The 24,676-nt window shown below is 46.3% G+C and overlaps 1 long non-coding RNA gene and 1 pseudogene across 2 annotated transcripts; both read left to right on the top strand.

Annotated features, from left to right (window-relative positions):
- The first annotated feature begins 275 nt into the window (after nucleotides 1-275).
- Nucleotides 276-982, top strand: LOC120679352 (annotated as a pseudogene).
- Nucleotides 983-22,051: 21,069 nt separating this feature from the next.
- LOC120677279 lies at nucleotides 22,052-23,617 on the top strand. 2 transcript variants are annotated; one of them, XR_005676244.1, is made up of 3 exons: nucleotides 22,052-22,098; nucleotides 23,096-23,197; nucleotides 23,374-23,617. It is a non-coding gene; the product is annotated as an uncharacterized LOC120677279 (long non-coding RNA). The 2 variants fall into 2 exon arrangements; XR_005676243.1 differs by lacking the exon at nucleotides 22,052-22,098 and having other exon boundaries at nucleotides 22,950-23,197.
- Nucleotides 23,618-24,676: the final 1,059 nt, after the last annotated feature.

Below are 24,676 nucleotides of genomic sequence, written 5' to 3' on the forward strand. Positions count from 1 at the left end.
CGGGTGGTAGCTCCAACCGAGACAAAAGACCCCATGGCATTTTTGTCCCGGATGGAGTCACCACCCGGGACAAAAGGGAGCCTTTTATCCCGGGTGGAGCCAGCACCCGGGACAAAAAGCAACCGACTTCTCCCTCCCTGCCGATATTTTCTAAGTCACTGGCTCCTCTCTCCTCTCATTTCTCTCCCTCTTCTCTCTCTCTGCCTTTATCTTCTTCCTCCCGCCCCTTCCTCAGCTGCCTTCTCTCCTCCCTCCCTCCGGCCCTCAGCTCCCTCCCCGGTGCGGGCGGGGCCGGCGAGCCGCAACTAGGGCGCGGCCGGGCCCCGGCAAGGCACGCTGGTGAGTGGTGATCATGATGCTCTCTGATATTTCGTCCGACCACGAGGCCACTAGATCCAGCTCCCATGGCGGGGACATCGCCACCAGCTACGCCCTGAGCCCTCTCTTCCTCGCGCCGGCGGCCTCGGCCACCGCGCCGCCGCCGCGGCCGGAGGCGCCGCCCAGGGCGGCGGGGGCCAAGAGGAAGAGAAGCCAGCCCGGCAATCCAGGTAACAATACGTGCATCTTTAATTTCTTGCACACCAATAGGAGCTAGCTATTCTTTCTTTCGCTGACTCCGCACAAATTAATCAATCGAAGAGCCCGGCGCGGAGGTGATCGCACTGTCGCCGCGGACGCTGGTGGCGACGAACCGGTTCGTGTGCGAGATCTGCAACAAGGGCTTCCAGCGCGACCAGAACCTGCAGCTGCACCGCCGGGGGCACAACCTCCCCTGGAAGCTCCGCCAGCGGACAAGCCTCCCGTCGTTCGGCGGCGGCGGCAGGCAGGGCGACGCCGCGGCGGCACCGCCGCGCAAGCGCGTGTACGTCTGCCCCGAGCCCACCTGCGTCCACCACGACCCGGCAAGGGCGCTGGGGGATCTGACCGCAGCTAGCAGCGCCCGCTGGCCCGTGGCGGCGCGGGGCCGCGGTGGAGCAGCGCCGGGCGGAGCAGCGCTGGGCGGCGGCGGTGCGAGGCCGCGGCGGAGCAGCGCCCGGCGGCGGCGGCACGAGGCCGCGGCGGAGCAGCGGCCGTGGCGCTGGGACGACACGGCGGCGCGGGATCCGGCGAGCAGTGCCCGGTGGCCATGGCGCGGGGCCGCGGCGAGCTCAGGCTGCGGCACTGGGCTGCGGCGAGTGGAGGCGGCGTTGGGCTACGGGGTTCCTTTTTCTTTTTTTTTTCTTCAATGGTTCTGGGATTGAAATTGAAATTATGTGAATGATTTGGTATGGATTATACGCATGATTTGTTTGTGGATTTCAATTGTGATTGGGTTCGTGAATGATTTTGTCACTGAGAATAAAAGATTTGGAAAAGTGGGAGCCTGCATGTGGGCGAACCGCAGGCGAGGTCGGGCCTGCGAGATTTTTTTTTATTTTGCAAAAATATCATTTGTCCCGGGTCGTGAGCTGCCGGGACAAATGGACAAAGGTCATTTATCCCGGATGCTTAATCCCGGTTGAAAAACCGGGATAAAAGGCTATTGACAACCGGGACTAAAGCCCTATTCTGTACTAGTGAGGCAAAAGAACACGATGTTAAAGCAGTGTACCAGGGTCATCCCAGCTCTAGCTTCGCCCCTGCACTCAATCACGCTTTTCCCGCTGCCAAACGGCGAGCACCGGGTCTCTGACATGACACGGACCATCCATCCATTTCTGACGCCGTCGATGCGCACCGAACTCAGAGAGATCGGAAAGATGCCGACCGGCGGCGACGTGTCGACCGGCGGTGAGCCGTCCTCCGGCGGCAGACGCGAGCGGGCCAACAAGTGGCAGCGCGGCGCTCGTGATGCCGTGACAAATAATGGCGCGGTGAAAGCCTGCACACACGGTTTCATTCAGCTGGTTGGCGTTAGTCAAAGCGGCGATCGATCCGGATGGCAGGTGCTTGAGCTGAAAGGGAAAACGGATCTAACAGTCCTGCCGATAGTATCACTCACTGAAGAGAGAGAAAGAAAGAAAGAGAGAAAGAAAGAAAGAAAGAAAGAAGAAAGTAGGCAGCTGCATGCAGAGCCATCAAAGGGGGACCTTTTCTTGCCATCTTCCTCTTTCTATCGAGTTGGGTGGATGACTGGATGGTCTCGGCCATGCTCGGAGCCCCTAGCTAGGTTCCATGCTCGCGTTCTCGCCGTGACCAGATCGAGCTGCGTGTGGTGCCGCCTTTTGATCAGCGGGCGGGCGTGCTCGTCAAGTCACAGCTTCGTCTCTAGAAACTCCATGGACGTGATCATTGGCGCAGCCAGCATTATCAGTAGCAAAAACTTAACTTCGACACCGACGTTACAGTAGAGAAAAGAGGAATAATTTGATAGCAGTCACTTGACTCGACTCCTTCTATGTTCTAAGCTGATCTTCTTATCCGGTTTGCATTGTTTAATTACTCATAACACAGCACACAAGTCCTAGCTTAATTTAATAAAAATCAATGTGAATAGAACAAGTTTTTCAGTAGCATTTAGTTAAGGATTGGGAGTGAAAATATTGCAATAGCTACGATGTTGATATCCTCAATGGACAAGCATTGTATATATGTAGAACAATTTTTTTTGAGGCTATGGACAAACATTATAGAAACAATGGCATAGTAGTTTTCTTCATATTTATAAGATGGAAAGGGCAACTAGACAGAGAAATAAACTAGGTTTACATGAATATGGGCCATCATTTTCTTGAGAATTTCGGAGTTCTTTTTTCTTTCTTTCCATTCCCTGGTATAGCCAGGAAAGGCCACCGTCAAGAAATCCAGGCGAATAAATTGTTTTTTTTTCTGGCATGCGAACCAATGCAGGTAGTGGGAATATTGGACCACAAGACGCAGTCACGCTTTCACTAGTAGCAGTTTTCCCTCACGTCAATCAGTTTTAACAGTTGTTTGATAAGCATGGGCGCGTAGCATTGGCCCCTACAGGTTATGGACCTCGAGAGAGAGCTGGGGTTCGGGGGACAGGGGAGAAAGCGAGAGCTACACTGCCTAGCTGCTTTTCTGCAGCTTCACGCCATCACCTACAGCACACACATTTGCTCCCATGACTAAACTTATACGCGCATTTTTATGGTAAATAACTACCAGCAATAATACTAATTTTTTTCATTCTGAAAAACAAGAAAAAAAATAATACTAAGAACTTGTGAAGAAAAAAACATCTTGCAGTGCATGTAATCAGGTAGTAGGGCAATGACAATGTAATCATGGCCTCACGCGATCCCAATTCTAGAACACGCACAAGTTGACTGAGACTTGTGACAAGACCAGGTCTCGATCGCTGAGTTATTGGGGCCACCGGCAGCTAGCTGCTACGGTGCTACCGCTGCCCTAGCTGCCTTTCGCGGAGTTGACCTTGCCGCCGGCCGGGCCCTGGGCATCGCATTCGCCCGGCCGGGCCGGCGAGACGAAGCTGATCTGGTGCTCGATCGCGCATAGTGAGCAGAAAGTGGGAGCTGTCAAATGGAGAATAATGCCGGCAGTGGCTGCAGTGTCCTACGCTGGGAAGGGATTTGGACGGCAGAACAGTGTTTCATTTCATTTTTAAAAGTTATAATTTTTTTTTTTTTTGCATGAGAGGGATTGAGCTGCTGATGGGCTGACTGCAAATAAAGCACCTTGTCGTGTTTCCCATCAGCTCGTGGTCGTGTGGGACGTGGAAAGGAGCCGATGTCAGATAGATGCTTCATGCTTGGTCGTCGTGCTGTCTGACAGCAGCAGCTCGATCGGTAGATGATCAGCACAGGGCTGTGGTACAGTGGTAGCTGCACGACTTTCCAATTAAACTGCAAGTTAGACTTCCACTGTCTATCATCACCGTGGGAAGTGACAAGTGTAAGACTATTGTAAGAGCATTGGAAACTCAGAAGGTGTGTTTAGTTGGTGAAAAAGTTGTAGCAAATTTCGTTGTTATTTGGTAATTAATGTCTAATCATGGATTAATTATGTTTAAAAGATTCATCTCATTTTAATTAGTTAAACTGTGTAATTAGTTATTTTTTAAAATATATTTAATGTTTCATGTATGTGTTCGAAGATTTAATGTGATGGGTACTGTAAAATAAATTTTAGAAACTAAACCCCAAGAGGAGAAAGTAAGTAGGCCACGTGGCTATAAACATAAACCGACCAAATATAGTATGCCGGACGGGGTAGAAGCTTACTTTTGGGCTTGTGGATATGAACATGTAAGCCCGGCCCGGCTCGACATACATCTTAACACAGGCGAAAACGAGGCCCGTCAATGGGTCCCAGTCCAGACAAGCCCACACCCCATAGATGAAACTCTGATTTGCAGGCCATGCAGCAGCAGCATTTATTTTATGTATGACAATCGATTATCAGGAACGTGAAACGAGGACCTGTACGGGAACCAAAAAGGATCGACTGACCGCGCTGCAAATCAACCTCGCCTGCCTCTGAATCTTTTTCTTTTGAAAGAAATCAGCCTCTGAATCTCTGAACTCTTTCTTTCGAACAGTGAATCCCTGAACTCTGACCGAACATCTCCCTGCAATAAGCTGCGCCTGCACATGCAGCGGCCTCGCCGCAGGCCGACCGGCGACCGCGCTCGCATCGGCATCTCGCATGGCATGCCCCCCTCCGCCATCACTGTACACAAGCACGACTGCACGAGAGAAGCGGCCAGAGCCCGCATGGAATCGATGCGATGCGAGCTCCCTGCAGATTTTCGCTTTCCGGTGTATCTCCGACCCCAAATCTCCAACCGTATAGTACCCTCGATCGGGGCCGGGCAGCGGACACCGGGTTCGGGCTGGGCATTCGGGAGGAACCCAACCGATCGGTTCGGTTCCTCGGTTCCTACAGAATTTCGGTTCCTAGATAATAGGTACCGATCGATTTTTTTAGAGGCAGAAACCGAACAACTTCGGTTTCGGGTAGTTCGGTTCGGTTCCGGTACTTACCGAAGGAACCGAAGTTTCAAGATGCATAAAAACAGCTCATTCAATAGTAAATTTTGACAGCACCTCCTCTAATTTTAGCATCAATCCAAACATCAATTCAAACAAGCAACAATAGCATTATAGTAGCAGCATTATATCAATTCAAACAAGCAACGGTAGCATTATAGTAGCAGCAAGCATTACAGTACAACACATAGATGTTTTTGTTGTCTCAAATTTAAATGACCAACTTCAAGTCACCACAACACATAGTAGCAGCACGCATTACAGCAACTCAGCAAGCATTACATAGAATTCAGTACAACACCAACTCAGTAGCTCGGCAAGCACCAAGACCAAGGCCAACTCAGTAGCAAGCAATCAAGCATTACATAGAATTCAAGTCTCCAACTCAGTAGCTCAGCAGTCAGCACCAAGACCAACAGGCAACAGCAAGCACCAAGCACCAGCACCTTCAGACTTCAGTAGTTCAGTCCTTCACAATCACAAGCTGAAATATTATTTGCAAACTGAAACGAGTAAGAAAAAATAGAATTGATGATGAGTATATGAATCGAAGAAATGATATACATTTATTTAACTCACATGGTCATTTATCTTTAGATAAGCTCTTGTTCTTGGAGCTTTTGCTTGACTGTGAGCTGATGTTGGTGGATGTAACCATCTTTTTTTGCTGCCTTGGATTTGTGACGGCGCAGCATGTGCATCAACAATGGCCTTGTCCTTGAATTCTTGAATAATTTCCACAAATAGAAAACAGCAAGCAAATGATACATTAAATAATTGTTGAAAATTAAAAACAGGAAACAAATGGTAAAATAGAGCTACCTTCTTCTAGTTTGGGCAACTCTTCTGTATTTTCTTCAATATTGATAGGAGTTGCTCTTCTAAGCCAATCTTGAGTGCAAACAAGAGCTTCAACCATAAATCTAGTAGACTGCCCCTTCCACCAAGCAAGAATATCAAACTTTTTTGTATCTTCTTCACACTCTTCAGCCAAGTATCTATCAAGTTCATCTATCAAGTTCAGTCCTGCTGCCCCTGCTGCATGTCCCTGCTGTTCCACTAGCTAGCTTCATTTTCTTAGCAATTCTAGTCCTCAACTTTCTAGCACTCTCTCCACCTTACTTAGATGGGGGCGAATCACTTGGTTGGGACTGCACTTCACTTGAAGAAGAATTATTGTTCCTATATTCTTCAAAATGTTCATGCAAACATTTGGTCAGCCCAAACTTTCTGTCCAACACCGTCACCATACATCTCATCTATTGCAATTTCTGTATATTGTGAAAGCTTGTATCTAGGATCAAGTACAACAGCAATAAAAATCAGCAAGTTAATATTTTCCTTCTCCTTTTCTTTTCCCCTTCCCTTCTCATTTTGCAACTCTAAATTGTCATGACAATGCCCCCCAATACTTGTCATACTTGTCTTTCATTCTTAACCCCATTTCTTGCTGCATAAAATCAGAACTACTCATCCATTCTTTCACCAATTCATTGACCTCTCCAATCTCATGAAAATAAGTATGAGCAGTCAGACTTAACGATGTTGAAACACGGTTTGTAACATCAGCAAAATGCCCTAGAAACTCAGCTAGTTTTTTTTTTGCATTATCAAAGTCATGCTCATCAGGAACTCCTGGACCAGGAACACCGGGCTTAATGTCACTAAGCAACTCAATTGTATAGTATGGATCTTCCTCTGGATACCTTGCAAACACCTTTTCATATGTGCAAGCAGCTTTTAGCATATCATATGTGGAATTCCATCTAGTGCACACATCAAGATTTAAGAATGCTTTGCTATTCACTTTCTCCCATTGAGCAATCTCTTTAAATTTTTCCAATCTTGATGTACCACCCCTAATGAATTTAACCGCAGCCCGCACACGCTTGATAGATTGGTCTACTTCTTTCAAACCATCTTGGACAATCAAGTTAAGTATATGTGCAGCACATCTCATGTGAAGGTACTTGCCCTCTGCTATGCTAGTTTTCAAACTATTCATTTGTCTTCTCAAATAAGAAACACCACTATCATTTGCACTTGCATTATCTACCGTTACTATCATTACTTTGTCTAACCCCCGTTCAAGTAAGACTTTATGCAAGTGTTTCCCAATATTATCTCCCTTTTTGGCTTTTACCTTGAAAAAACTAATTATCTTTTTATGCAAGCACCAATCTTTGTCAATAAAGTGGGCTGTCACAGTCATATAATTCTCTTGCTGCTGTGATGTCCAACCATCGGTTGTGAGGAAAACTCTATTGCATTGTTCTTGAAAGAAAATTTTCAATTTTGCTTTCTGCTCAAAGTACAATTGCACACAGTCCCTAGCGCATGTCCTTCTAGATGGCAAAGTGAACCTAGGGCAAGCAACAGACATGAACTTCCTAAAACCAGGTTTTTCACCTTTAGCAAATGGTTCCTCATCTTCTATGATCATTTCAGCAAAAGCATACCTAAGCAATTCAGGATCAAACTTCCAAGTACCAACACTAGTGCCTTGAGTTATTGACAAAATACATTGTTTAAACTCTACATGAGAATTACTCTTGCAAGCATTATAATGTTTACGCATACCAGATATACCATTCAGAACCGGATGTGCTGCAATTTGACTGATGCAATACTTGCATTGTGCCTTGACCAACTGACCTTCATCAAAGATTTTGGTGTAGTGATCCCACATTTCTGATCTGGATGCGATCTGCTTTCTCTTCTTCCCATCTTCAGCTTCTAGATCAATGATCTCCTTCTCTGCAGCACCATCGGCCTCGTCATCCTTTATGTTCCCATCAGGCCCGGCATGCATCTCTGTCCAATTACTCACCTCTTGCTGCAAATCCTCCTTAGACATCTAGCAAAAATATACAAGTTACCAGTTATCACCACTACAAATCCCAAGTTCCCCACATCTAAAATAAGTGAGGCACTTACATTGCAAGATGCAATTGATGTAGCCGTTGTGGACTTCAAGCAGGAGCTGGCCTCGCCGGGGCACTGGGGCGGGCGCTGCCGCGCTGGCGCCTGGCGGTCTTGCGGGGCCTTGGCGTCGGCGGGCGCTTGGTCGCCGCCTGGGTCGGGATGCGACGGTGGAGAGGGACGGACGCGACGCGAGCGCAGGCGCTGAGGCGCAGGGTCTGGGTCCGGCCCGTCGCGGTGGGTCGCCGACCGCGGACGGGGGTTGGGGGGCCGTGGGGGGAGGGGGGGGCGCCGCCGCCGGGGGTGTAGGCCTGGCCGCCTGCGCTGCGCCTGGGAATCAGCTGGGATGAGTCGCGCGCGTCGGGTCGTGTGTGTTAGGGTTGGGAACTGGCAATGGGAACGGATGGTATTAGGGTTTTTACTTGGGCTGAACTTTACATTGGGCCTAATGGGCTGAATTTCGGTTCTTCGGGAGAACCGAGCCCAAGAACCGAATATCCCGAGGAACTTCGGTTCCTTAGATCATGGAACTGAAATTCTTCGGTTCCGGTTCCTTCGGTATTGGTTCTCGGTAACTTCGGTTCGGTTCTCGGGTTTTTTTGCCCAGCCCGACACCGGGCAGGGTTACGCCGCCAGCCGAGGACGAGGAGATTCGCCGCGCGGCTTTACTTACCTGCTCGCGAACATGCAGCCACGCACGCACGCACGCAGGGATGGACGACGACGACGACGATACTAGCGGAGCACGACGGGCGTCACTTTTGCTCGCTGGCGACACACTTTAAAGATTCTGCTGGCCGTGCCGCGCGGCGTAGTCTTCGCTATTCTTAAAAGATTGTATATTTTGTCGATACTGATTGTACTCGTAGCTGTTCTAGATTGATGGCCCCCTAGCGGCACGGCGACCGGAGAGATTTGATTCCTCATGGGTCATAGTTAAATCGGTCGGCATGCACGTGGCCACGGCGGACCAGCTGCGCCTGGGCTGACCTCCACATGTGGATGGGTGACGGTGCGAGCAGAGGCCGCCGCACTGCGGCGAACATTTACCCCGGCCGTGTGCCGCGCGCTGCCGCTGCCATTGATCGATGCCACGGACAGCTCGGGTTAGGATCTACCAGGGAGGGCTCGTGTGATGGCGGAACGGCTTCGCGGGCGGCGGCCGCGGCACCCAGGATGGAAAGGGCAGGGCGCCAAAGCAAATCAAACGACGGAGAGGCCGGTCCGGTGTTCCGTTCTCAAGTTTCCGCATGGATGCCCGCTTTGCCTCGTTTTCGAGGCTACAAAGCAAATCAAGCCAGGTTACACTCGTCATACTCTAAATCCATCTTATAAAAATTATATTTCATCCTAGTCATCAATATTCTCTACTCTACATTCAGTTTCTCTGCACTCGTTCATACTCTATATCTCTACTCTATCCCAACTACCTCATATTTTATTCAATCTTCCAACTACATCTCATTTTCCCCTTTTCTTTTCTCTCTCTCTCTCTTTCCTTCCCCCTCCTCTTCTCCGGCCTCCCTGTTTCTCTGCCCCCCCGGTGCTCTCTCTCAGGCGGAAGCGATGGGCGTGCGGGGGTGCCGGGCCCCTTCACCAAAGGCGGCCATGGCGCGGCACGAGGTGGCTAGGCAGGCGCGGAGGCGGCCAAGGCGCGGCTTGGGGCAGCCAGGCAGGCGCGGAGGTGGCCATGGCGCGACGATGGGGCGGCGGCACGATGGCCTGTGCGCAACACGGTGGCGGCGTCTCCCTCCCTCCCTTCATCCTCTCTCTCCCGCTCCCCTGCTCTGGACCACCTTGGCCTCGCAGGCATCGAGCTCGAGCGGATCCGCTGCGCCGAGGTCCTCCGAGCACTCGAGCTCGGGCGGGCCCTCCCCCTCCCAGCTCCTCCCTCCCCTGGGGGTAGGCCATGGCGCGGCGCAGGCGTGCAACTGGAGCACGAGGACGCAGGGCCGCGCGCGCGGCGGCGGCCAGCACCCGCGCGGCAGCTACGGCGGAGCGGCCACGGGCGAGCGGCCCACGCGCGGCGCGGTGGGGAGGTCGCGGCGGGGCCGCCGGCGTGCAACCCGGCGGAGCTTGGCCGTCGACCGTGCGCGACCCAGCGCGCCCTCCCTCCACCGCGCGGCCGTCGAGGCCCACGCACGGTGGCCTGGAACGCCCCAAGGGGTGACGAGGCCTGGAACGCCCCAAGCCGGTTCACGGCCACGCCAGGTGCCGCGGGCGACATCACCTTCTGCCGCGCTGGGGAGAGGCCCGCGGCGGAGGCCGGCGGTGGCGGCGATGGCGGCGTTCATCGACCGCGGGTTTCCGGCGGCGGCGGCCATGGCGGCGTTCATCGATCGCGGGGCTCCGGCGGCCACTCTCTCCCTCCTCTAGTTCGGCCACTCTCTCCCTCCTCTAGTTCGGCCACTCTCTCCCTCCTCGAGCTCGGCCGGCCTCGGGCTCGCCGGCCTTGGGCGGATCTGCGGCGGCGTAGGCCCACCGGCTAGGCGGCAGCCGAGGCCCGTGCGGCGGCGCCCCCTCCCCGCTCTCCCCTTCCCGCTCGCCTCCTCCCCGCTCTCCCCTTCCCGCTCGCCTCCTCCGTCCGCCGTTGGAAGGCGTGCGAACGTGCGGGCTCCACGCCACGGAGGCGCGTAGCGGACGTGCGCTACGTCCGCCGCATTTGGCGTTCGGGAACCCGTCCGCAACTATGCCGTAGTATTTACCGTGCCCCGCTGCATCTCTTCCATCCGGCAAAAGCTACTATAGTGTCTGGTTGCGAATAGGTTACCGCACCCACTGCGGACAACATAAGAGCAAGATTATTAATACAGCCAGCCGCTGGCTGTAAGGACTCTTGCAGTCTATCTCTCGGCCCACTTGTATAGTAGTTTAGCCCATCATCGTTAATGTGAGGCCCATCTGTCTCTCTCACAAGTTTTCTTGGTTCTTGTGTCGAAGCTGGCTGCAATATTGCGGTCCACCCTTCTTCTCTCTCCTCTTCTCTCCCCTCCCTCTTAGCCTTTAGCTTCTTGCACTCTCTGCGTCAGGGGCGGAGCTAGGTTGTGTGTGGGGGGTGCCTGGGCACCCACGCCAAAACGAAAATTCAGTGTTAATTATCAAATTTTCACTTCATAAATTATAGAGCTAGTAGCACAACCATGGACGGGGCACCCCCTCGATTCAGCTCTAGCTTCGCCCCTGCTCTGCGTCAATAAAGCGAAAGATTCTGGGCCAGCGGCAGCGAGAGAGAAGAGAACACACGGAGGCCGCTGGTAGATACTCTGACTGACTGACTGACGCGCGAGACTGAACTCTGAACTTCTGAAGCCATGCCATGCACACAGCCGGCACGCAGTCACTGAAGCAGCTGTGCTGTGCAGCCTGTGCACATTGCCATCCACCGCGTTCAATTCTGCATTTCTGCTGGTGCTGGAGTTCTGGCGGAGAGAGAGAGACGACAGAGGTGGAGATGGAGATGCGTGCAGCGAATCTAGTGCTGGCAGGCAGCAGGCCCCGGCCGCTTTGCGCTGCGCGACGTGGATAGGCTTCTTCTTTTGGGCGTTCAAAGCTGATGCCCTCGCCGCGCGCGCGCGCGGCGGCGGAGGCGATCGAATCGATTCTCCTCTCCTCCTCGGTCAATCGCAAAGCTCGAGCCTTTCCCGTCCCCGAAACCGAAGGAGGCCCGTTTTTCTAATCCTCCCCCTCACCACCACGCCCTGCTACCCTTTCTCGTGATACTGCACGCGTTTCGTCTGCCATGCAGGCATGCATGCAGCCTAGATGTTAGTTTGGACTTTGGATCTCTTTTGATTTCTGGATTTCCGTCGTCGTCTTCGTACAAGTGCTGAGAGCAAGTATTATAGTAGGCTGCAAGAAGACTAAATGCTGAGATGGAGGGGAGAGAAGAGGAGAGAGAAGAGAGGTGGGCTGCAAGCTTGCAGTTAGTTTCGACACAAGAACCAAGAAAACTTGTGAGAGACAGATATGCCTCACATTAATAATGATAGGCTAAACTACTATACAAGTGAGCTGAGAAATAAGCTACAAGAATCTTTACAGCCAGCAGCTGGCTGTATTATTAATCTTGCTATGAAGAGGAGGATGCATGTCGTCCCGGAATCTCATGAATGACTACACTAAAAAAATGAGGAATCGTGTTCCTATTGTGTTTCAAGATAGGTGGCGAGGACAGAGAGTCGGTGGGCGGCGCTTTCTCGCGTGATCATATCCGACGACATTATTTTGAGCGGAGACGACGATGAAAGCAGAACCAACATTCGTTGGCGACTTAACATGAGGGTAATGGGGAATAAAACAACGTGTCAACATCAAAAAATATACATGTTCCTGTTCCTGAGATATGGGATTTGAAGAGAAGTCGGTGTCGACACCAAGAAGAAAATTGCACGATCCAGTAACAATTTCTAAGTATGCGCTGTATTTTTTTTCTTATTAAAGCAGACATATATTTTACAGGAAAGGTTACATAGCATTTGTGTTTATCCATATTAAAAGAACCAAAGAAACAATGAGAATGAGCCATTACACAAAACATTTTCGCAGTGGAAGAGCACTACACTGTGAATAATTACATTAATTGTGCTACTCCAGTGAACCTCATTTCTTCCCTTCTTTACATTAAACTGATCTGGTTCTTCGAAAGCACTACTCGTTTTATTTCCTTTCCCATACAACCTTACCCTGCGAATCCGCTCACGAAAAAGAAAAGTTCAGACATGCCTTTTGCTTGTCTTCTTCTGCCATGACATTTCCCGTAGAGCATCTCCTTTTGCGACATCTATAGCAAACCGAGCTGCCTTTCATGCAGTAGTCATGGTCGACGCCACCACCAATTGGCACATATTCTTTTTTTTTTTTCCTTTGCCCTCACAGCACACTTTTGCCATGAGCCTGGGTCAAAACGGTCAAGGCCAATTGTCAACTCAGCACCCACTCGGAATATGCAAAAGAAATGAAAAGATTGATTAGGGCTAGAGTCTTTTCATGACTAGGGCATCTGATTCTCCCTCCATTAATTCAACCAGGTGCGGTGCAGTACACTTGAACTCGCTCCGTGTGCGTCCACAGATGAAAAGCCAGGCGCACTTCATGGTGCGTGTGCTCTGTGCATATAGTTTCTCCAACACGAACCCAAAAGTTTATGTGGATATCCAAGAAAGAATCAAAGGGACAACCAGTTAACAAAAAAAAAGTACTAGTTAAAAAAATGTTTCACTGTTGTGCCCCAAAACCAATATGATTCAGTTCATGCGACAGTGGTGCTAGTCTCTCTGTTTTATTCATATTTTTTATTTTATATGGAACTAGGAAGGACCTGTGCCGACTAGATTAAGACATGACTTTTTTTTTTGACTCCCAACACTAACAGTTGAGACAATTAATAAGCTTCCCAGAAGATAAGCTTGAGATCCATGGAAGATGAAAGGAAACACTAGTAGCAGATTTCGTGCTGAAGAGAGGTTCAGATGCTGTAGTACATGGACCAGGCAGCAAGACACTGCTCAAGATACCCTGCAACAAAGGTGCAGAGACAAGCTGCAGTCCTGCAGAGGTAAACAGATCAGCAGACCATCGATGTAAACAACTCCCAACTCCACACAGAGAGCCAGCCTCTCCTTAAAAGGAGGGCACCCAGGATTGCTGCAAAAGGAACGACCCCTGTTGCGTGCCGTGCAATTATGGCGCCATGATTTCACTTCCCAACACACACACAACAGTGCAGGATCCTACCTAATGCAGTACGAAACCCTTGGATTTTGTTTATTACAGATAACGTTAAGTGTGCCGGAAAGGTTGACATGCATGCATGGGCTCAAACACTTGGCTGCCTTTGTTTGCCCTGCTCACGAGGAGGATCTGATCTCGGCAGCTCGGCCTTTTCCTCCTGCTGGCACTGCCTCCCTCCTCTGCTCCCATGCATGGCATGCATGCGTGCATGCATGCATGCACGCGAGCTTCCCTCCCGTCAGGGCATCGGCGAAAGGTGGTGGACGCTGTTGTTTTTGGAGAGGGAGCTAGCTTTAACGAAAGAGCTGCTATGCCATGCAGGATGGAACACGAACCTGACCTCTGTGAAGAATCAATGGAAAGAAACACACAGCTAGCACGTCAGACTCCGGTGATGTGTCCTGAAAAAGAACGGGTCACATGTTCTAGTATTTTCTCATTTCGCAACCGGTTTTTTTTGAAACAGTATTTCGATCTGAACCGGGTTTCAAACTGATGAAGTTCGGTTCAGATCAAAGGACGCATCAAAATTGCGTCAAGTTTAGTGGTAATAAAATATCCGCCTTTTTCGCAGCACCGTGTATTAAGTTATCAACAAACTAAAATTCAAATATGCTTCTTTTCTACTACAATAAAACAGAGCAGTGTACAGTGTTTGAAAATAAGCAGTACAAACGCAGCATGTGCAACTTTTGCTTTTTGAATGGAAGAGCGAGATAACTTAAACAACACAAGGGTGGTGCTGCCATTGGGCGCGGCAGAATCTGCTGCATGCAGGCCCCTTTGTTCGGCCACCTCCCTCCTCCAGCTTTCTAGTTTCTCCGAGATACGCGACGCCCCCGGCGAGGAGCGCCGTTGGGCACGGCAGAATCTTGCAAAAGTGGCCGCACGCTCCCCGGCGGCGGGCTGGCCGGGGAGATAGCGGCCGGCTTTGCCCGGGACGGGGCCGGGGGATGGCCGCTCGCCTTTTCCTCCGGCGTGGATCGCATGGGGGCGGGGGCTTGGGGTGTATTCTAGTCGGATTCTGCTCGCGAGTCCCCAGGTTGATTGGCTACCTGCTGTTTGGGTTAAGGGGCGAAAGCGAGCTGATTTGGCTGCTCGCTTTGAGATGAGATTTCCTCCTTTCCATGGAGGCAACTGCTCTTTCTCTCTGTTTTTCTTTTTCTCAAAAACAAATCTCACCAGAGTCGAGGCACGTCCCTGAAAAAAAAAGAGAGCCGAGGCACGAGTTTCAGCGTACGAGTAACGTTGAGAGAGACAGAGAGTGGGTGTACGCGATCGCTCCAGGAAGGAGAATCATCGGGGGTTCCTATACTGCTTGCGGAAGATGGTTAAGAGATATGTCTTTAAAGCCCACTAAGCCCACAAACGACTTATTACATCATACATGCACCACAACGGCCCATTACAAGCACGCAGCCATTAACACACACCGACACACATGCAGCACAGCAATGGACAGGTCCACTAAAAAAAGCAACGGACAGGATGGCAGGAGGATTGGCTGGCAGCAGGTAAACTTTCTTTGCTTTTTTCCCTAGTATATGCGACCATGATTCATAGTTTTTTTAAAATGTTTATGACCTAGCATGTTTAAAATATTAAACTGGTATAGTCAACATTTTAAGTCACTACAGTCAACATGAATCAAAACCTAGTTCAACAATTCTAATGAACTATTTCAACATTTCACATGGAATTATTGATGCAGTATATCTACAATGTTGAACATGCATATTTAAAATGTTGAAGTGTTATAATCTGAATGTTGAATTTTCAAAAAATATTTGAGAAGTCAAAATATATTCATATTGGATCTTGTTCTGTTGCAAAAATTCCAAATAACATTGTGGTTCAAACGGAATCTAAAACGCACTTACGGTTTGAAAGAAAATTAAAATCAAAGTCTCAAATTCAAAAGGGAACTCATCCGATTTCTCACTGCACCCTAGATGCGCCACGACTCAGCAGTAGGCACGTGTCCTCTTGTTGCCTGGTGCCAACGCTCAGATGACTAATCAACAGCTCATGCTCGTTTTGCAGTTATTGGATCTGTACATGCGCACGAATCTTAAAGAGGAAGTTATATAAGATTTTATGTTCTGAAAGATATATAAGATCTCTGAGAATCATCGGGGAGTTATGGACTAGGCCCATTTAGTTCCTAGATGGGCCAAAACTCGCTAGTTAGTTGGGCTCCTTCGAAATGAGCTGAGGCGGGTATGTACTCGCTACCAAGATTAAAATGACATACAGGATGATACATTTAAGTACTTGCTACTTGTTGGTTCCAGACGGATTCTCATGGGTATACTTACTTACCAGGGAACATATCTAGTGCAAACCACAACTTCATAAAAACTTATATAAATTACAGCAAAAAAGTCATCTAAATTCACCAAAAACACACACTTGTAGATGATATAATGATACACAATCCTGTATAGTATCTTGTCAAAACTCGACTTCGTTTGTGAGATATAAAAATAATAAATTTCAAGCCAGAAAACCGTCCAAATAATTTGTTAGAAATTTATTTTTTATATCTCATAGATGAAGTCGAGTTTGGACAAGATATTTTATAAGATTGTGTATCATCATATCATCTATATATGTGATTTTTTTGATGAATTTAGACAGCTTATTTACTATGGTTTGCACAAGTTTTCACAAAGGTTGTGATTTGAACTACAAACCTTCTCTACTTACCATTCGTTTTTTTTGTCGGGCCAATTTAAGAAGTACAAGATGATAAATATATTGCACAGCATATGGGTATGGTTTACTTGGGACGCGGCTATGCATCGCAGAAGGCGATAGAACGTTTTCCTATCGCCTGAAAGTTGTCCCAAACTCCCACCATTATAAGGCCCAACCAATTTTTGGCCCAATCAAAAATTAACACGCAATAGGCATCTATACATGAGCACCCTATGCGCAGAGACAAATCTTATACGTGAGTGCATACAAACATGTTGAAGACTAACAAAAATCTTAAACCATATATATTAATTAATTTTTTTATTATACCATTGTGTTCTTATGATAAATTCTTTGAATTAAGACCACACATGAATAAATTTGGATGATATTTTTTAGAATATTTTTTTATCAAGCTAGAATATTTTGAATACTATGAACAAATATTTAAGAAACATGAGTAAATAATTATTTTCATGAACAAAAGATTAAACATCACGAACAAAAAATAGAATACCGTGAATAGAACATTGAACATGATGAATATTTAATTGTATAGGACAACTAATAAGAACTGAAGATTGCAAACAAATGAGTAACACCTATAAAGTGCATAATGATTTAGCTTTGCAAACAAATTTATCTAAAAAGTAATTCCCTACATAATAGTTTGTTTCATGGAGAAAAATGCATCTGCATCACAAATAAATTATTATTTGAACAAATAAAATATATAGTTATCCAAGAAAAAATAAATAATAAAACAGAAATAAAAAATGGAAAGAGAAAATAAATAATGTAGTAATTACAAATTAACTTGTACTAGATCAACATCTCGAATTAGAATGTTGGACTATTTTCTCCGAAATGTTGATTAGGATGCATAAATTGTTGAATCAAGTTTCAAAGAAAATGTTGAAGTAGGTTTTATAGAACCTGTAGAAGATTTTTTCTCACTAGTTATTCTAAAAGGAGTTTCTCACTGCTTTTGTACAACATTTTTTGCCGAGAGCGTAATACCGTACGTCTCGTGCGTTGGTTTGTATTGACTTACATGTTGTATATTTTGAAGAGATTCCTGTCCGTCCTTATATTGTCTGGGGGACAGGGTTACATTGAAATCCATGCCAGATTCGAGCTTAGGAGTTCTACCTGAGTATTACTCGGGTAGTTTTCTTCTATTCCGACTAGTCCTACTTAGTAGTTCAAGTCGTTACAACAGGATAAGGCACACGCCATGTGTTATACTTTATTCTAAAATATTTTAGATTTGTAATTAGTCCCGCTGCCCCAGATCTGACACTACTTCTCTGAGAAAGATGTTTTTCAATATGCTAACTTAGATTTTTACCTTGTGTTCATGGGCTATGGATTTTTTTTTTGTCTACGGGCCAAGATGGGCTGTACGAAGTTAGAAGATACTTGGGTCTTATTTACTTTCGTCCCTTTGCTTTTGTGACGACGAAGCAAAGCAACTTTTAGAGTGGAACAAATCCTATGTAGGCTTCGTTTAACAATACGTGGACCGATCCTGGATTGGGTAGATCCCCTTCACCCACCCAATCCATGTCCGCGTAGGGGTTGGAAGCTCAGCTACTAATTATTGTTTGACTAAGCTAGGATTAACATAGATTGCTCCATACTACTATAATCAAATCAAACCAGTACTAAAGAATAAAAAAAATAAAAAGAAGAATTCAACTTAACCTTGCTGCTTTAATCTCACAATAAAACATGAGATCCCAGCATTGAAATTTAAAATATTGTAGGCTTAACACGTGCAATGCATTACATCCAATATCTCCAGTTCCTAAGACCATTGCCACAATTCTGTATTTGCTATGAGGCCTTATATCGATGATAAGGATAATTGACACCTCTAATAATTCCTATTACATTATAGATGAAGAAGTGCTCAACATCTAGTTTGTTTTACATCATAGGCGAACAAGAGAGGACTTGTAAAATGCAATGGCTTGAAGTAGTGAAGCTCTTGGCAGAACTAAAGCATATATCAGAAAAAGACCCCTAGTGACCTGCAGTCCAAACCAAACTATTAAACTTTAGCAAATACATCGCAAGTTAATTTCTTATTTTGTTCTCAGAAATATGTCTACAGAAAAATTATGGATCATAATTTTGAACATAAACTGAAAGATGTTTCTATCTTTACATTACAATGTCAAAATAATTTATAACAGAGGTATCCATTGGGCTAAATTTTATCTGACAGATGAACTGCAAACACATCTGATTGATATTACAATGTATCAAGTCAAACCCATGCTGCAAACAAAACCCATCAATTCCTAGATGTCTGCAGTCATCTAACAAATGAGTTATGAAAAGAAGCTAGTAACAAGGTTTAATAGAATGAAAACTAGACTAACTACTGATGCAAATAAAACAGCTAGATGGTGAAAGAAATTAAGAACAGAATAGCCAGCTGCAAATAAATGTATTTATTTTTTGTTTTACTAATGTTGCTGAATTAAGACTTCGGCTAATGATACAAAAATAGTACGAACATGGCAGCTATAAGACATCTAGTGGATTAATGGCTCCTAGGCGGTTCTCGAAGTAGGGCGAAAGAACCGAGGATCTGTGGTAATGGGAATATGAGTACCATCAATGGCTCCTAGGCAGTTCTCGGAGTAGGGAAAGAACCGAGGATTTGTTAATCTTCCAGTGTGGACTAGTTCCAATTGCAGGCTTCACAAATCTATAGGTGAGAGCTGGGATTATATTGAAAACCGACTTAATATAGCAAGTTCTCACCACTGTGCTCAAATTCATATTGCAGATCCTCATAGCTAGCGTTATGAGATATCATAAATAGGAAGAATCATAATCTCTCGTCCACTCTCACACCCCTCGTGTCACGTAACAGGTGCTCTCTTTTGAGAAAGTCCGCGATCTCTCTAAATTCAATTGGCTCCATGTGAAATGCAACACAGTAGTACTTAAGATGTCTCGGATTTCTTTTAGTTTCATTTTGCCAGACAACCTAGATGTATGACTAGGTCTCTTTTTCATTCCTCCATTGCTACTTAAAAGGTACACTGTAGGTAATATAAATAGCATAATCTCATCCTCATCTTCTGTCCTCTTTCTAACTGATCATCTACACTCTAATTCATTTTTCTAAGCCTTCAAATGTTCTACATGTATGAAGAAAAAACACTGTAACTATCTTTAAGAATCGAAACCTGGGTTACTCCCCGAGCTCTCATCGAGCCACATCATCCAATTTTTTGCTGTCGTAGGATTCAGATCGGACGTCTGTTCAGCACTGCCATCAGCCGCCCGTCCCCTCAATCCAAATGCTTCCATCCGTTTCGACAGCCAACAACCGCAGTCAATTAAAAATCATCCTGACACTTCCTCTTCCGCTTCCCAAATCCCATCCAGTAAAAATCACCATCGCCCTCTACTCGCTGATGATGCGCCGCCCTTCCCCTCCCCTCGCCGATGATGTGCCGCCCCATCCACACCATGCGCTACCCCGTTCAGAAATCAACGAGCCCTAAGATGCCCGTGTGGCGGTGGGATTCAACGAAGGCGAAGAGATCAAGGTTCCCCTCCACGACGAGCCAAACGTCCGCGCCCTGCGACTCCTGGTGGCCCCATGACGACCACGCGCTCCCGGCTGTCTTCCCCGTGCCCTTCGCTGCGCAGCCTCGTCAAAACCCACCACGGCCGCTGCATCTGCTAAGCTCCACCTCTCCATCGTGTTGACCGAGTAGATCCTTGGCTGCTCCTCACCCGCAGCTGCAACAGCAGATCAAGCCGCCCCCATGTCGCCGGCCTTTGCCCCATTGGTTAGTCCTTCCACTGCAGCTACGCCTATGAGAAGAGAACGCCCCTGACTCTCTCCTCTACTCATATTACCTGCCATGTGCTTGGCAAATTGCCTGTCAAGATGTGCATATGGCTAAAGCATGTGAATGCTCACAGTGTAGCAGCAAGCAAATGGGAAAAGCTAGCGTTAGCTTTTTGTGTGCACTCTTCGAAGTCGACATATGAGTAACATGCATTATTGCACAACTTACAACTCTATTAATTTTTACTAAACATCGCATGCTCCTCTCTAACCTGCTTTTTGCTGTTTATTTTCTAACATGTCAAGCTAGAAATTATTTGTTTGAGCTCCAAGTGATTAATTATGGAATTACCATGGTATAGCTTAATCTCAACTTTAAATAAAAACATTGTTTCCATGCAGCAAATTTTTCATACTACAGAAGAATTTTTTAAGACAAATGTTTTACTGCAAGAAAATAATTAATCTCCCACAAATAATCAATAGTCTAACTATTGATAAATGAATATATAATCCATTCTGTATTTATTTGTGGTATACTGATTTGTTTCTAGAACCTACAACATTCATACCACTATCGCCGATGCATGAGAAAAGTAAGGAAAACACAAAAATAAAAAATGAAAAGTACTACAAAAGAAGCAACAATCCAAATCGTAAAAGATATGTATGGAATTTCAAACAAAGGAGCGAGGAACACCACAATAAAACACCATCAGTGTGTGACTGACCAATGGCCCAGACATGCAAACTAACCACCACCCACCCACACACACAGGAACCAGATCACCAAGCACCTGGAAAGTCAGGTAGAAAGCCAATGCATTTATAACCTCTGCAACACAAGCCCCAGATGCATCCACATATACACATTAGCGTTAAGACAGAGGTTAAAAATGACCCTGATAGATGAGTTCCACACGGACAGTGACAGCCAAAATAAAGTTCTGAAAATAAATTATCATACACAAACAACTGTATGTCCATGTTCAGTAATGAGAACAAATACATATTTAATGAGAACAAATACAACTGTATGCCCGCACCACCCCCGCGCCGCCGTCTTCCCCGCCATCGACGAGTTGCTCAAGCTGTTCAAGCGCTCGTGCAAGGAGCTCCTCGACCTCCGCAGGCAGGTGCTGAATGTTGGCTGCGTCTACGTTCCACCGCCTGCTTGACTGGTTCCTGGTGATGTTGTTGTGTGCTCTGATGGTTTGGCACTTTCCAGTTTTTTGTTGGCAGATTGACAAGCAGCTCCAGAATTTGAAGGAGGAGGTGGCCGTGCAGGACGCTAAACATTGCAAGATGCGGACAAGCAGGCCAGCGCTCAAGCCAAACAACTCGCTTGTCCTCGCAAACTTTGCGCAGTTCCTCTACCTTGTGCAGAACGACCACGATCGGTAGGTCCCCTCAGCTATGCCTACTAACTGCTCGACGGATTGACAACACAACCGCGATTACTGCTACTTCGAGCAAATTTGGCAACTCAATACATCACACTAGGCAAAAATATGTTAACAACAAAGGCAACTCAGTGCATTTGTCTAGGCAATTTTTTTTTTCTGATTTCATATGCGCAACTCAATGCATTTTATCTAGGCAATAATGTGTTAAGAACAATGCAAATCAATGCATATATTTGGGTGTTCCTTCTGATTTTCATATATGCAACTCAATATACATATATATCCAGGCAATAATGTGTTAAGAGTAAGGCAACAATATGTTATTAACAAGGAAGAATAATTCAAGTTCTTAGACAATTTTATCTATCATGCCTCACTGTTTTTCACTGTACTGCAGGTATCCAGCAGGAAAGGAAAACTGCGTGAGGTCAAATACTAAAAGTGGAAAGCTGCTGTGGTTTGCCTTCCCAAAATAGTGCAGCCGTACAGATAGGCTAATTTTACGACCGGTCGTAAATTAGCTGGGTTATAAAGAACCCCATCACATAGTGTTATTATTTAGGTAAATTAATGTTATTATTTAAGCAAATTATTATTTCTATATAAACAATATATTGTTATTATTTAGGTAAATTAATGTTTCTGTTATTTTCATACTATAATAGTTATACTTGGATAAACAGAGTTCATAACACTATTCGAACAGAGTAAGTAGTTTGATAAGTATATATTATTTGCTGAGGATATATGCCATTTTATCACAGTTATGATTGTTTGATTGTTTAATGAGTTCCTAGTTCTTACCAAATCAGGATATCACGAGTTTTGTTATAGTTTGCCCACCTATTAGCGATTGTTTATGAACTGGTCTTATTTATTTGCTCTTTTTCTATCACTCAATGTATCTGAACTTTCCTTCGATTAATTGTGAGAATCAAAACTGTGCTACTGTGACTTTTGGAGTTTGGCATACTATCCTAGTATTTTCAGCTTATCACCAACAGAGTTAAGCATATTGCGGTCATGTTTGATGTCATTGGTTATACAACTGTGTATCCTCTGTTTGGTTTAAGCGCATAGTCATTCTTGGTCCAAGTACTTTAGATACGCAAAGTATTGTTATTAGTTAGGCAAATTATTGCTATTACTTAAGTTAATTATTATTTTAAGATAAGCAAATTACTGTTCTTCAGTTTAAATTAATATGCAAAGTAGTATTCCTTTAGCAGCAGCTGCGCCCTATGTTGTTTATGTTAACATAGCCTTCTTTTTTGTTTTATATGGGTTCATCAAACCACTAGCAACAGTTTTCTACTGCTAGTTTAAGGTCGAAATAACAGTAGTTTTCTTTTGCCAGACGTTCAAACATGCATAATGGGAAACAACTTTGGCTGATCTGTTTTGATCTGGGCAACATAGTTGTTCAGGGTCAGTGTAACAGCCTTCGCAAAAGGGTTAATCTAGTTGCAAAGTATATGTTTGTTCAAGTCATTTGCTAGCCCTTTGTTGCATTGTTCGTAACCTTTCTTTTACTATGACTTTTTACTTTGCAAATGCAGATTATGTGGGGGTGAAGCAATGGGGGGAACTTGACGTTCATTGATAGTGCAAATAGGCCTCAGCTTGTGCAGAGGTTTAAAGAGCTTTCCATCCGGCTTAAGGTTAGTGTTCGAAATGTGCTTGAGTACTGCTTGTGTTTACATTATGCTGCAATGTAAACATATCGTTGCATGTTACCATACGGGGTTTATCATGTGTGGTTTGTGGAGCATGTTTTTCCCTTAAGCAAAGTTCGCTTAGATGTACTGTCCTGACTTTTTCCTATTCTATTTCTTAGATCGCCACTATGCAGCAGTGAAGGTGCAGCTCAACCATGATTTGATTTCTGCCCAGCTCGATAGTGGTTGCAGTAGCTTCAACTTTTAGTCCATGCAACAGCGGAGGCAGTCATGATTTTTGTCTATTGACTCTGGATATTTAGAATTTAGATGGGTGAAAATGCCTATGTACATGTTGCTAATTTGATTACTGTTTTTCAAAACTTTGGTTATGAGATCCTAAAAGTTGCTTTTTCACTGAAACCGTTGAGTTGAACTGCCAGTATTAACATGATAGAAAACATCCAGAAGCAACTAGATTAGGGGGTGGGCAGTGAGCTGGCGGCCAGCAGTGATGACTGCATCATGGTGCCCAGCTCGCTGCGTGGGGAAAAAGTCAGCTGGTAGCAGCTATTTTTTTGGCAAAAAAGGGGAAAAGATAGTTGGTGACTGTTGCGACTTTCTCAAAATGGAGCGGCCGTACGGAGAGACTAAATTACAGCCGGCCGTAAATTAGCCAAGTCCCTAATTTTATGCACCCGCTGGCATTTGGCGTAATCCAATTTGACCAATACAAGTGACCAGATGCTTTCCCACATTGCTGTCTGCTCGGCGGCGGCGGCGGTGCTGCCTGCTCGCAGCTGCGCCACCGGGACGGCCGCCCCGAGCCATGCCGCGTTGTCGGGTGAAGCCAGAAAATTAAGCTACCGGGGTCGACTCCGTATTACTGGGGGTCAGATGTACAAATGAACAGTGGTAAACGGTATTTTTCACTAGATTTGACAAATTTCGTCAGGGTCCGGTGACCCCAGCAGGTTAAGGCAGCTTCGGCGGTGGCGTTATCTGCCGCCGCTGCCTGCTCGACGTCGCCCGCCACCATCTGCATCGTTGTCTTCTCGGCGGCGACGCCGCCTGCCCGGGTGCCTGCTCTGCGCCTCCGCTCCTCGTGTGCCACGCTGATCGCCCGTGGGGTCGCTGTGCTGCCGCGAAAGCCGCCTGCGAGCCGCGCTGATGCCCATGCATTGCCGGAGAAGATGTTGAATCTCCCCACCGTTCAACATTTCAATCCAGATTTCAACATTGTGTGGTTTCACTATCAATATTTGTGCTATTATGTTTCAACATTTTGTGTCAAATATTGAATATGTTAACGAAAACATTGAATATGATGAGAGGAAATATTGAACATGTGTTCAAATTAATTGGGCCAAAATGGGGTTTGAAGATGGATAAATTATCTATCTTTCACAAGATGGATATAAAGCTCTGCGATACTCCCTCCATCTAGAACATAATTAACAAACTCATGCCTGTTGACCAAAT

The sequence above is a fragment of the Panicum virgatum genome, chromosome 6N (assembly GCF_016808335.1).
Source record: "Panicum virgatum strain AP13 chromosome 6N, P.virgatum_v5, whole genome shotgun sequence".
In the NCBI taxonomy this organism is placed as follows: domain Eukaryota; kingdom Viridiplantae; phylum Streptophyta; class Magnoliopsida; order Poales; family Poaceae; genus Panicum; species Panicum virgatum.